The 15,000-nt window shown below is 38.1% G+C and overlaps 2 long non-coding RNA genes across 4 annotated transcripts in view; one reads left to right on the top strand and one right to left on the bottom strand.

Moving 5' to 3' along the window:
* Positions 1-1,211: 1,211 nt before the first annotated feature.
* LOC148719238 (uncharacterized) lies at positions 1,212-2,099 on the bottom strand. Its single transcript, XR_015993676.1, has 3 exons — positions 2,064-2,099; positions 1,724-1,807; positions 1,212-1,300 (listed from the first exon to the last, which is right to left on the bottom strand). It is a non-coding gene; the product is annotated as an uncharacterized LOC148719238 (long non-coding RNA).
* A 4,418-nt stretch (positions 2,100-6,517) lies between these two features.
* Positions 6,518-15,000, top strand: part of LOC148719239 (uncharacterized) — an 18,765-nt gene continuing 10,282 nt past the window's right edge. For all 3 annotated transcript variants that reach the window (XR_015993651.1, XR_015993650.1, XR_015993652.1), the window contains exon 1: positions 6,518-6,978. This is a non-coding gene — a long non-coding RNA (uncharacterized LOC148719239). The remainder of the gene's footprint in view (positions 6,979-15,000) is intronic.

Below are 15,000 nucleotides of genomic sequence, written 5' to 3' on the forward strand. Positions count from 1 at the left end.
TACTAAACTTGATTCTAAATTGCAACATTAGACCTTAGAATTAATGAAATGTGAGTCCTTTGAAGAAACAAGGTCATGTATAGCTGGTGGCTCCTAAGAGGTTAATCCCCAGCATTTGATCAGGTTTCCCTGCAAGTTTTCTGCTGGTCATTAATGGTGCAGGCTGGAAATAGGCACTTCGAGAAAGAATGTATTTCATCCAAACACAAAACCCCCTGACATATAGCAAGGTCATGAACCTGACTGCAACACAATCTGAAGTTTCACATGCTTATGATTAGGCCAACTGTGACTTGTCCATCATAACCTGAAGAGACTTTGTATGCAACTCTTATCTAAAATCATCCCTACAAACCTTCACACACTTACTTCTCGTGCATTTATGCACAGGAGTGGTAGCACTGGGGGCACATCATGTGCTACCATTAGTTTTCTTAGAAGCTGTAAATCATAGGCTGGTCCACATCTTGGGTCTAACAATAAGAATGTAGAATCAATTGAGCACATAACTTCTTTGCAGGACCAGATTAAGATGATTCATTTCAAGTCTTTACTTACTCGCTTCTGCACCAACCAGATGATCCACCTCCTCTTCCACTGTTCCTACTGAAAAACATTACACGTCTTTTTTTAACTTAATCCCCATTTCTTCTATTACATTATTTTACAATATTCATGTTCAAAACCTATCATTTGAAATATAATTTGAACTAGGATTGACAAGCCAATATTTGACCTTTAAAATTTGTATATAATTATTGGATTACACTATTACCTTCTACTGCCTGTACAGCCAAAATGTGGCCATCCATTGCCATAGGACAGCATGTGACTACTGACTCTAGGAAATTGAGAACTTAGGGTGAATGATTACAAAGACTATAAACAGCATGAATTGACTAGTTTCAGGTATAAGTTTTGTCTTTGAAGTTATTACAACTCTCATAGTCTTTTCAAGTGAGTATTGCATTCTTAATATCTCTTTGTGCAATATAATTATGCCCATCCCGTTTGTAACTCAACTCCAGAAATAATTACATATTGAACTTCCTTCATCTTTACCATATAGGGTTTCAACAAACATCTCTGCTCTTTTTTGGTCACCTAATTGAAAGGAAAAAAAAAAAAGGAAAACAAGTTCATTAAAGCTGCAAGGCAATGCTAACCTACACCTTACTTCTCCAGACAGAAAAAGTGTGGAAAGTATACCTACATGTGCCTGGTACAATGGGTACTTGATGTACTATTGGTGATGAAGTAAAGATAGGTCTACCAAGTTCCTCATCACTTGCGTTTTCATCTAAAGTAAAAAAAATAGGCAGTTAAGACTGGATATGGCTACTACTATTACATCCCACATCTTTTTGAGTACCCATAGATGGTAACAAATAGTCATATTCATAATAATAAATTAATGATTATATCCTTTCGAATTCTACAGTCACACTCACTCACTCACTCACGCACTCAACCAAGTCAACATTATGGCTTCACCTCCATAGGAGGCAGTGGCCATAAAAATTATTTGAAATCAAATAATATATGGATGGCTATTTTAGGGTCCACCTAAATTAAATATTAACACAAGTTTTTCCGTGTTTGTATACTCTCATCTAAACACCAGTTGACATATTTGCGTTACAGCCCCATTTATTGGTACCAAATCAAGTTTCATTTCTGACTATCCTAGAAGTTATTAATCATAACACATAATGCAATGTACCTTCTGGAGGGTCTACCACAACCACCTCGTTGGGGGCTCTCGCTACCCCTATTCCAACATTTCCAGTTCCTGATGTTGATTGCCCTGTTGTATCAAACATTAAAGAAAAGAACGATCGGGTTGAAAGAAAGTGATTCTCTTGGAAAGTATTCTAGGTTACTCAACATCATCTTTTCACAGAAACTGCAATTACTAATGATAACATCACAGTCAATTAAGCTAAGAACGAATTTCAATCGGTAAGGAATGTTCTCCAATTACCGGTAATTGGCGGGTGCTCGATCGTCTAAGAAAAACCTTTAATGCTTAAATATGATATGAACTTTTCGTTAATAATCACCTGCTGCACCATCTTGATCTTGATTCGTGTTATCTGAAAAAGAGAGAACGACGTTATTAAGTTATGAATTTAAAAGAAACTGAATGATGTAGTTTAGCCGAGTGCGGGTTCAGCACATCATGAATCACTTAAGATCATCTTTTCATGGAAACTGCAATCACTATCAGAAAATCACAATCAATTAAGCAAGGAATGAATTTGAATCACGTCCTTGGCAAGGAGGCAAGGAAAGTTCTACAATTATCGGTATATGGCGGATGCTCGATCGTCTTCGAAAAACCTTTAATGCTCAAATATGATATTGATCTTTTCATTAATTAACAATCCCTACTTCGCCATCCTGATATTGATTCGTGCGATCTGAAAAAGAGAGAACGACGACGTTATTCATTAAATTTAAAAGACACTCTCTGATGTGTAGTTGAGCCGAGTGCAGACATAGTTAAATATGGTGCAGAGTAACAGGAGTACTCCTTGAATGAGACAGGTATTCGTAACCATAATTCTACTAGACATGGTTGTTCTTCAGTCCTGTAAATAAACGAGCTTTTCTGAATACACTGTAAAAATGTATTTTCTACGTTGTAAGTAAAAGATCTCTTCAGCACTTGTACCGTGCACGAGTCAAGACTCGATTCAACTCGGGCCAGACCCCGCCCCTTGCGCATCGTCGCTCGCTTGTCATCCTCTCGCGGGTTGAAGCATGAGGCACCGCAACGTGCTCAATCTCCAAACTTCAGCATACTTGTCAAAATTATGTCGGAAAACTTGGTTCGAATTTTCCAGTAATCCTCGTTAAAAGTTTATCGGGACTGCTGTTGCGGCTTAGACATGTCTTGTCGTTATGCAAATGTTTTTTTTTCCCTGGGGCCTTTTCTAGCTATGAAGATGACTTGCCCTTTTTGTTAAGAGTTATCTTACCTCGATCTAATCGCATGAACACTGTACAGCGGCTTTTGAACATTGCCTTCATTGTATCCCCGCACATATCATCCCATGTGCCAGCCAGGGTCAACAGGTTAGAACCACTGACAGTTCGATAAAAGAGCAATCTAAAAATAAAAACGGTTAACCGCTATACAATGCATATTTATAGGTCAGAAATCTGTTACTTCCTTTTAAATATTTGTCAGCTTTACTTCGACGCCTCCCTACTATTTAGATGCTGCCTGAAACCATTCAATACGATCTCTTACAGATTAGCTGTACTGGAGTCGTTCGGAAATACCAGCTGGGTGACTCTTCCACTACTTTCCAACACCCGCTGGATGTTGGGACGCGGTACCTCCAGCTGATCGCAGTAGCGTAGCAATATGAAAGAACGTTTCATACTTCTTGATCGTCTTGTCCTGTCCCTCGACATTGCTGCTTGAGTACTTTATCAACAAAAACGGTCGAAATAAATTAAAAATTAAAGAGTCGAAGCCCTTTAAATGTACTCACCGGTAAATGACATGACATTTGAAAACTTACATCTCATAATTCCTAATTAATATTTTTCTCACTTTGACGGCTATCCGGATCCATTGGGATCACATATAGACGTTCCATTGTGAACAATTACCTTTAAATGGGCCGTTTAATAAAATAAGACTGCAATCAGTTTGGATAATAATTATTGTGATCCACATTATTGAATGCATTTTTGATCAAGGAGGGGTCGAGAAACAAGCTCCTTTTAAGGATGCACATCATATAAAATTTGCCACTTTCAAACGAGAACATACGATTGATAGTCTTCCTATTTTAATGAATTATGATACACCGTCAGTTGTTTCCGATGCGAATTTTTATAAGTTCAATCCTTCACGTATCAACATTTTTTTTTCCATCATCGGATGGAATATACGGTCCTCCCTCAATTTTGGTGCATTCCTTATTCACCTGGCTCTTTAATTCGAGTCTCTATTCAACTTTCAACATTTTAGAACACAATTGATTCTCGGATGGTATGGCCAAATGTCAAATTATTCAGCTTCATAGGATCGTGAAAAAGGTGTTTGAAGGGGTGTTTTGTCGCAATTTTGCAACAATTGTCACACTTTGCTATATCTGTCGCACTTTGTAATAACACTTGTCGCAATTTATAATCACACTTGTCACACTTTGTAATGAAAATGCTATTGCACTTTGTTGTAACAGACTATTACAGCGCCTGCAGCGCCAGTGGGCAAGATGAAGTGAACCTTGTGTTCTGATTGGCTACCGGAGCGGGCAAGATGAGCCTATCTTGCTCGGTTGGGATTGCCTGCATTGATCTCGCGCATGAAATAAAAAAATAATTAGAACTATTTTCGTAATTCTTGGACTATTTCGGCGATGGAAACGCAAAAACTGCTAGGTGATAATCGAAAAAATGCAAACAGAAACGACTTTCGTGTGCTACCAATGGCTTTCTTTCCAGGCTCTTGAATTGAAGTAAGCTGCGACCATTTAACTTTTCGGGGGAGGGGGGGGGGGTGATTTCTGGTCATGAAAAATTTTTTTTCTAGCAATCTGCTAGGCAGGATATTTTTCCATTCTAAATGCTCTGCAGGATATTTTTTCCCTCCTGATTTCTCTGCAGGATTCTTTTTCCTCAAAGAAAAGGGTAATGTGTTTACATATACAAAATGTATTTACATTTACATCGTGGTCATTGCAGCAATAGTTCTAATATAGCTATGTTTTCGGAAAGTAATTCTTTACAATCATTTTATATTACGTGAAATAAAGTGACGCACCACAGGCAGATGTGAAAACGTTTAGTTTCTTAATTAACAAAATTGATAATGTCAAAAAAACATTTCTGGCACTATGACAATCATAAAACTGTTTCATTTGCTGATAACAGATATAGTTTGCAGTTTTCAGCCATGTTCATCATTGCTGTAAATTTTTATCTTGCAGCACAATTGTTATTCATGAAATATACAGCTACTGTTGATACACCTATCAATGCTTTGCCCTAACAGGGGGAGTGTGGAACTAGGGGGTAAGAACAGACCATCGCACTTTGTAATAAACGAAAAGATGTAGCTCCTTGTGATCACACTTGGTAAATGGTAGGTGGACAAACTAAGCCTGTCTCGATTGGGTTAGTAAAGTTGCCGGAAAGTCCCTCATTGAAATGCCGAAAAATTTCTAAAAAATTGTCCGGCTACCTAAATCTCAAAATTCGCCACATAAACAAACTCATTCGATTGATTGTGGAGAAAGAGTGTGTATCTGCCCTATGAAAGGTTGCGAAAAGGCAATACGAAGGAAAAACAAGGAGGAACACATGGAGAGAAACCAAAGAAAACATTTGTCCCTAATGACCAAGGAACGCCAGAAACTTCTCTGGAACGTCCTCGCCAAGGTAGGTGGATGATAAAATGTGCAAATAAAGGAGGGGTGGGTATCGGCTGTTAGCTTTCTTTTCTTTTTTCTTTTTTCTGTTTGCTCTTAACTTAAAAAAAGCCATAATTTGGGTTGGAGTTTTTTAATGCAATAGAAATTTGTTTCCTTTAAATGTATCATATATAATTAAACAGTTTCAGTCACTTTTAACAAAGCTCGCGTTGCAATAGCCTTCTACGCAGACGTTCTTTGGGCTCGTCACGCAATCTTCCTCCCCCACGAACTAAGAAATAAAATAGTTAAGGATCAAGTTTTGTCCCCGTTTCTTTAGAATTCGCTTTTGTAAGCAACGAGCCGTTTCGTTGGCCATTTTTTTTTGCCATAATAACGTGGTTTTGTGCGTGTCGTTTTCGTCTTTCGCCCACGTCCTAGGCGATCGATGCAATACTGTAAAAAGGCTTAGGGTTTTATTACGAGAACTATAGCCAAAGTACTGGTTTGAAATAATGATAGAAGAATTCATCCCTTATTCCATGGTGGAACATGTGGTACATTTTGCTCATCGCTCTAGATTTTCCTCGCCTTTAAGTCTACGGAGCTCGTAAAAATAGTGAGCGCCTGGGAACATACGAAAATCCTTACGAAACTCGCTAGGCACATTACTTTACATTAAATGTTTTTCATATGTTTTATCTCAAAAGTATGTATATTATTTTCTTTTTTCAGGTACCACAAAACGTAAAACCAACACCAAATGGAATGGTTACTGCATTCACCTGGACATTACCCGCAGTAAAGCCGAATGCAGTAATGCGCTCTCCAATATTTGAAAAGTGGGAGAGACAGTGGTGTATCCTTGTCGACACCAATGATTGCACTTATCTTCAGTACTCCAAAGGTGCTGATTCAGCGTACGTATCTGTAAGGTAAGTTTCTAAATCTTGACAATGAACATATCAGAGTCAGTTGCTGCTGCAGAGTGGACCCTATGTATCCTAGTTTCATTACTGAGAGCAAATAAACTTCTGTCAGAGGGTGTGGATAAAACGTGGCCTAGGCCATGTCCTACCCTGTGGCCTACCCTATTGCTTAACGTATGGCCTACCGGTAGGCAGATTTTTAAGAACATAAAAATAAAATCAGTAAGAGTCGAACGAATACGCTGGCGTACAAAAGGGTATACTAAGAGGTCGCTAAGACGATTTTCAACGTCCGAGGGAACGAAACACTGCAAATATCACAGCACTAAACTGTACCGGTAGGTTAAGGGGGAGGGGAGAGAAGGGGCCAATATATTGCGTGGTCGCAAAGGCGTATTTCCTTTCGTAAACGGCCGTTGCCATTTGAAACGGTCAATTTTGCCATTTTGAAACGGTCGTTGTCATTTGTCGAAACAGTCGTTGCCATTTTGTAATGAATGGAAACGACTGTTCTCGGAAATGGCAACGACCGTTTCAAAATGGCAACGGTCGTTTACGAAATAGAAAATTTCTTCGCAGAGGATATGCAAAATGGCGGTCAATTGGTGACATATAGTGGAGTGCTAGTGTAAAAATGTAATCAGGAACGGCGTTATAACGGAGAGCATATACGGGTAAGAAAAAGAAAACATAATGTGCCAGGCCAATTTTTTAAGTGCCTCTTACGTGCTGTAGAGTATTGAATTTGCAACAAGCACCCCGGGACACCCACGCATCGCCGTCGTAAACATTTCGCAAACTTTACTTGCTTTTTCCAAAGAAAGGGCCAGTATTGCACTAATTTGAAAGGAGAGCTGATATGATGACGTTTGCCCTAAAGTTGCGTTTAACCGGCTTCTGTTCCTCGATTTCGTTATTCTAGCAGAAGGTTAAGAAATTTTGATAGGAATGTGGCCCCCAAAACAGCAGAAGAAAGTCGTTGGTAGGATAGTACTCAGGAAAACGTTGAAAGGTTTCCAGCAATGCTATCCTTTTAAAGATCTGACCACCGGTAGGCCATAGGGTAGGCCACAGGGTAGGCCACGTTTTGTCCACACCCTTTCTTAGAACGATGTTAAGACACCAAGAGAAATGGGCTCCAAACCTTGTTTGTTTGCAAGCAGCAAAAAAGGGACTTTAATGTCTTCCTCTTATCCCTAGAAGATTTTACGTTAAGTCTCTTATAACCAGTATCAAATGTGATTGATCGAATGAAAAAAAAATTGACATATCCAAAATTTGAACCTCTGGAATTGCAGTTATTTAATTAAAACAGGTTGAGTTTATTATCTGAATATATCAACAAAGTCGAAATGGTAAATTGGCCACCGTTACGATTACGTTGCTTTTACCTAATCATTCTAAGCAACACATGGCAATCTATGGTCTTTCCTTACACTTAGGTAGCACGGAAAGCCAGAAAACTCTTGAACAAAAGCTCATCTTTCAAACCGGCAGTCTAAATCCCACAGGTATCAACGAACGCTTTTCATTCCACTAATTTATTCGTGTTTTTCTCGTTGCCATGTTCCCACCAATCCTGTAACTTTATTGCCTTCAAAAGCACACACAACCCACAATTCCTCTATTCACTCCGACGAAGTGCTAATGCTCGAAACGTCGGCTTTTATAATCATAATGGTGGCCAATTTACCATTTCAACTTTGTTGATATATTCAAATTATTTCGTTGCCCCCACCGACGCAGCCCCAAACAGTTTCCTTAGAAACTTTCAGCCTTTATGAGTTTATTATCAACGACTTGAAAACCTTGATATTGTTGAAGAACATCAGATACATTAGGAGACTTGGGGAGGGAGAGGGCCCCTAACTGACCTTAGTGCCATATTTACACACACATTTCATTTTTGTCTCTCAAAAAGGGTAACATGTTGTTAGATAATTGCCTGGTAAGCAGAGCAAAATTAGACTTGAGAATACACAATCTCTTACTCCTGATCTGTTTATTCGTAATATGTAGATTTAGCCAAGCCTAAAAGCGGAGCTCCCAAGCTCCTAATATTAATGATAACATAAAAGATGTGCATTTGCCAAAACTCGCCTGAGACACCTCTCCCTTCGTTTTGATAGTCTCCCCTACCCTACCTGTGGAAGCTGAAGGCACGTATGCATGTACGTACGTACGCTCGGTCAGTCACGTGAAAAACAAACGAAAAGAGGTTAACCATATTCCATGGGTATGGGGGTCTGCCCCACACGTGCTTCGTGCATGTGGGAGCCCTGCTATGAATTAAACTTCACAGTATTAGATAGTGGTTAAGGTATGTGCAACAAATAAAACTGTAGACATAAATTGAAGCGAGGAGCAATGATTTGCCCGAAAATATGCTCAGAATTGGGAGAAATAAGTAAAGAGCACTTTTGTGCTAAGGGATGGGTGTGGATTTGTGCCCTGGTTTGTTCAAAAGGTGGCTTGTAGGAATGAGTGTAATCACTTAAATACCCTGTTTTCAAGACAATTAATTGACAGACTATATCATTAGGAACGTTTCATACACTTGTTCCATTGCCAGGTAACGGCATTTATCTCGTTTATCAACGGTTGTACCTTGAGGAAAGCTGGTGACAAGGCAAGAATTTACATAGTGCCTGTGGTGAAACTGTCAGAAGGCAAGATTGTGAGGCTTGCCAATAAAATGCCTCAAAACACAACACATGCAACAATGAAATTAGAGATGCTAGTACCCGAAATTGTTGAGGATTGAAGAAATTTCATCCTAAAGTTGTAATACTATTTGAATTGAAGCTTGTAATACTATTTGAATTGAAGCTTGTAATACTATTTGAATTGAATTGAATTGAATTTCTTCACTCCTCAATTTTAGAAAGTGCTACTATAGGAAAATTAATTACCTGATGAGGGAATTTGCAATTTGTGCAATATTAGTTTTTGGCATGCAATTTGATGTGGAATTGGTGAGTCAAGTATGGCTTTTCCTTGAATCATATGGATGAATAACAGTTAATAAGAAGTAAAGAAAACAGCAATGATATGCCTTTTTTTTAACCTGAGTGCAAAACAAAAGATGCAAAACAGTATCACTGAGCCTCGTTTTCCACTCGCAATTTCACGCTAAATCCCTCGCTTTATGAACCATAAAATGCAAGTTTTTATTGAATTATGCAATTCTATAATGAGACTGCATCCCTCTATGAAATCTTAAAAAAATTGAAAACAAAATCTTGAGCTGATGTCAAAAGCCTAACAAAATTTTTGCATCAAATTTAATAAGTAAGATTTGTCTCCAGAATGTGAGCATGATGATTTGGCTGGATTAATTGGCAATACACTAAGCTAATTCATACCTTCCTGACATGATTGAATTTAAAGAGAGGAGTGGAAATTATGTGTATTGTAAATAACTGCAAATGTGCTAAACTCAGAAATACTTGTTGATAAAGTCTATATATCACATAGACAGAGACTGAGCTTTTTATCCATAATTGATATAAAAACTAGGAACTTAAGTCTCCAGAATCAATAAATACATACGAAGAATAGAAGCAAATTTTTAATCTATCATAAAGGTCTCTCATGGTACTCCTATAATTTCAAAGATTGGAAATTTGATTATAGTGGAAAATACGCTAAAGAAGTTGTCAATTTTTTATTTTGATTAACCGTTGTACTTCTTTTTAATGAAATATTTATTCAATACCCATATTGTAATTCACACATCTTTTTAAAGCATTAACTGTTTACCTCTTGCTTATTTTTTAATGACATGAATTTCAGATGTAAGGAGTTTGTTGAGTGTCTTAAAGAATGAGTGGCTCATAGGTTCTTAGGAAGTAGGCACTATGCCTATATTGAGTGTCATCATCTCAATATTAATCTGTAGAAAACATCAAACTCTATTTGTTTATATTGCATGGACAAATTTTTCAAACAAACTGAGTTGTAATGCAAGTGGTAGATGAGTGTTTTAACCAAGTTAAACTTCATTTCCCTTCCTTTCTTCAAAAAAGTGATGAGATATAATTTCAATAGTTTGTCTATTTGCATGTATTTTAATGCTTTCAATACAAATATAATCAAAGTGAATAAAGTCCAGGTTTAGCACTAGGCAAAGTGTATTCAATATCTGTAATTTTTTTAATAAATTTCGAATAAACTTTGGAAATTTATTTGCAATAACCTTTTTAATTACTTACTAGGTTTATTCCAATCTCTTTGCCTTTTTCCTTATAGACTGTTGGAATGAGCAGGTTTGCTACTGACAATAGTTATGATCCCAAATGAGTTTCTGTGCTTTTCAATATTACAAACAATGGATTCGAATATGCAACATTTTCATATGCATTTTAAACTATTGTTAACCCTAAACCTTGACCTCTCAACAAATACATGAAAAGTGATTGTATTCAAACCATTGGTCCTAAAATGTGTACCATACTTTCAGGGTTTTATGTTTGATTCACATCTTCAAGGGTCTTAATACATATATCATAAAAGAGTTGTAAATTTCTGGTTTATGTTCGGGTTTCTAATTCATACCTTACAACAACATCAAAGCCTTCCACTCAGAGATTGCCTTACATTTAGGGGTCTTATAACCAGGGGTTCTTACAATCAGGGGTCTTACAATCAGGGGTTCTTACAATCAGGGGTCTTACAGTCAGGGGTTCTTACAAACAGGGCGAAGCACTTGTCAAACTTGAAAAGTAGTATTTTCGTAATGAAATCGACAGTAACACAAGAATTAACATCATTCCAAAGTTAAGCAAAGTTGAATTCAAAATCTGTCGACGTTCTCTACGAATTCTCGGATGACTTATTCGCTCCACATGATTTTTTAAATACAAGCATAGGAAAGGCAAATGTTGTCTTTCCATATATTTTTTATGCAGAGATATATCCGTTGATAAGAGAAAAAAAAAGAATAAATGCTGTGCACTGTAGGAGTTTAACGCACAACCTCTCGCTTTATGGGCTACCAGCTAGTTTTACATTCAGGGGTTCATACAGTCAGGGGGTCTTACAGTCAGGGGTTCTTCCAATCAGGGATTCTTACAATCAGGGGTCTTACAATCAGGGGTTCTTACAATCAGGGATTCTTACAAGCAGGGGTCTCACAATCAGGGGTTCTTACAATCAGGGGTCCTACAGTCAGGGGATTTTACAATCAGGGGTTCTTACAAACAGGGGCTCTTACAATCAGGGGTTCTTAAAATCAGGGGTTCTTACAATCAGGGGTCTTACAGTCAGGGGTTCTTAAAAGCAGGGGTTCTTACAATCAGGGATCTTAAAATCAGGGGTCTTACAGTCAGGGGTTTTTACAATCAGGGGTTCTTACAAACAGGGGTTCTTACAATCAGGGGTTCTTACAATCAGGGATTCTTACAATCAGGGGTCTTACAATCAGGGGTTCTTACAATCAGGGGTTCTTACAAGCAGGGGTCTCACAATCAGGGGTTCTTACAATCAGGGGTCCTACAGTCAGGGGTTTTTACAATCAGGGGTTCTTACAAACAGGGGCTCTTACAATCAGGGGTTCTTAAAATCAGGGGTTCTTACAATCAGGGGTCTTACAGTCAGGGGTTCTTAAAAGCAGGGGTTCTTACAATCAGGGGTCTTAAAATCAGGGGTCTTACAGTCAGGGGTTTTTACAATCAGGGGTTCTTACAAACAGGGGTTCTTACAATCAGGGGTTCTAAAATTCAGGGGTTCTTACAATCAGGGGTCTTACAGTCAGGGGTCTTACAGTCAGGGGTTCTTAAAAGCAGGGGTTCTTAAAATCAGGGGTTCTTACAATCAGGGGTCTTACAGTCAGGGGTTCTTACAATCAGGGGTCTTACAAACAGGGGTTCTTACAATCAGGGGTCTTACAGTCAGGGGTTCTTACAATCAGGGGTCTTACAGTCAGGGGTTCTTAAAATCAGGGGTTCTTACAATCAGGGGTCTTAAAATCAGGGGTTCTTACAATCAGGGGTCTTACAGTCAGGGGTTCTTAAAATCAGGGGTTTTTACAAACAGGGGTTCTTACAATCAGGGGTTCTTACAACATGCGTTCTTACAAACGGGTTCTGACAATCAGAGGTTCTTAAAATCAGGGGTTCTTATAATCAGGGGTCTTACAGTCAGGGGTTCTTACAATCAGGGGGTCTTACAATCAGGGGTTCTTACGATCAAGGGTTCTTACAATCAGGGGTTCTTACAATCAGGGGCTCTTACAATCAGGGGTTCTTAAAATCAGGGGTTCTTACAATGAGGGGTCTTACAAACAGGGGTTCTTACAATCAGGGGTTCTTACATTCAGGGGTCTTACAAACAGGGGCTCTTACAGTCAGGGGTTCTTACAAACAGGGGTTCTTACAATCAGGGGTTCTTAAAATCAGGGGCTCTTACAATGAGGGGTCTTACAAACAGGGGTTCTTACAATCAGGGGTTCTTACAATCAGGGGTTCTTACAATCAGGGGTCTTACAAACAGGGGTTCTTACAATCAGGGGTTCTTGAAATCAGGAGTTCGTACAATCAGGGGTTCTTAAAATCAGGGGTCTTACATTCAGGGGTTTATATCAGTGTGTTTTTATATGAAGGAATGTGCCCAGATGTTGATATTGATCGTTGTTCCTTACGTTCAGGGGTTTATATCAATGTGTCTTTTCACGAATGGGCTGTGCCCAGATGTTGATATTGATCGTTGTCCTTACGTTCAGTGGTTTATATCAGTGTGTCATACACGAATGGGCTGTGCCCAGATGTTGATATTGATCGTTGGTCCTTACGTTAAGGGGTTTATATCAGTGTGTCTTACACGAATGGGCTGTGCCCAGATGTTGATATTGTTCGTTGTTTGTTACATCCATGGGTTTTAATCAATGTGTCTTACATGATGGGCTGTAGGCAGATGTTGCTACTTATCTTAGTATCTTACGGTTAGGGGTCTGTGTTGATCGTAACTCTTTATATACAGGGTGTATTCTATGCCCAGATGTTGATATTGATTAATTGAACTTAAAATGTCACATCTATGTTAAACCTGTGTCCAGTTGTTTATTGCGATGGTAAAATGTTACATCTAGGGATCTGCGCGCAGATGTTGATATCGATCGTCGATCGTCGATCGTGAAGGTCAGAACCGTACTTGACATCCAGGGTTTTATATTTGTACCTCTATATTGTCGCTATGTAGCGATGATGATTTACATAAGGGGGTTTTGAATAAAATGTCATGGTAGTTTTATATAAGGGTCTGTTCCCAGCTATTGATAATGATCCAGTTTTGTTTACTGTGTGAACTAAGTTCAGTTTTAGTTGCTTGCATAAATCATATATTACAACGTGAGTTTAGTTTTGTTTCTAGTGTGTGTCAAGTTAAGTTTTAAATAAGCGTACAACTCAGTTATAATGCGAGCTTAGTTTTGTGTGTGCGTAACCCAGGTTTAATATCATATGAGCTTAATTAGTTCTGTTTGCTGTCCATGCCTAGTTCAGTTTTAAATGTGAGTATAGCTCAGTTAGAATGTGAGCTTAGTTTTGTACGCAGTGTACTCCTAGTTAAGTTTTAAATTCGTGCATAAGTCATTTCCAAGGCAGGCTTAGTTTCGGACTTTAGCCCAGTTTCCAATACACCCAGTTTCAGATGGGCACGTGTAGTTCACGAGTTCTTTTTTGTGTATGACTGCAACACTTAAAAATAACGTACTGCTAGATTCATAATTGCTTGTTTTTCGCCCGATGCTTGATTTTTTCATTCTTTACATTTCGTTTTAGTCTTTATTTGCTACGTACCATACTTTAGATAGTATTCTGCACGTGCAAAGAAACAGGGCCACAGATAGTCGTATCTAACGAGTTTGTTTCCTCTAAGATACAATAAAGTATTAAGAAAAGATGGACATAGGAAGCTTATATTTTAGGGCTGATTTTACAGGCTGATAGTAGTAGAAGCGTCCCTTTTTTAAATGATAAACAGCAACCATTCCCTTAATTATATCGACAAACGAACGCAGTCTTCAACTATTGGGCACTTATCTTCCTAGGTAAGGGTATTCCCGAGCTGGGCATGGGGGCCACAACAACAAAAAAGGGCTACAACAACAGCACTGACCTGTGACAATATATTTGTTAGCTACTTTACGTCATGCAAATTGATATATCATTTTGATTAAACACAATCGATTTTTGAAACGAAAATCAAGTTGAAATCTAAGAATAGAATTGAAATTATCTCAAGAAAACATTTCAGTCCTTTAACTCTTAGTCAAATATTATAACATGTAATCATTATACTTCTTAACCCTTCCACTTATAGTGTTTCCCGTTTTTTGTGAACTTCTATTTCCTTTACCATTGTGAAAAGATGACTTCTTAACATAATCGATAGAACATTGCAACTATACATATATGGACGAGAACGACTAAATCAATCATTTTACTAAAAACCTACTAGAAGTTCAAACGTTAATAACAACAACAATATCTCGATCTTCTTGAAAAAAACAATTTTAAAAACCGTGGAGCGCCATTTAGTTGAAATAGGAGCGTAGTTATTTTATCCAAATTCAGTAAGAGCCGAAAGCTACCTTAAACTTATACCTGACTTTCTGCAGGTTAACCACATATGTTACCCACCTCGTAACGAAATTTTCTCTTATGCGTTAACGCTAAAATAAGAATCCATAAAGTAGA

This window comes from Stylophora pistillata, chromosome 12 (assembly GCF_964205215.1).
Source record: "Stylophora pistillata chromosome 12, jaStyPist1.2, whole genome shotgun sequence".
Classification (NCBI taxonomy): Eukaryota; Metazoa; Cnidaria; class Anthozoa; order Scleractinia; family Pocilloporidae; genus Stylophora; species Stylophora pistillata.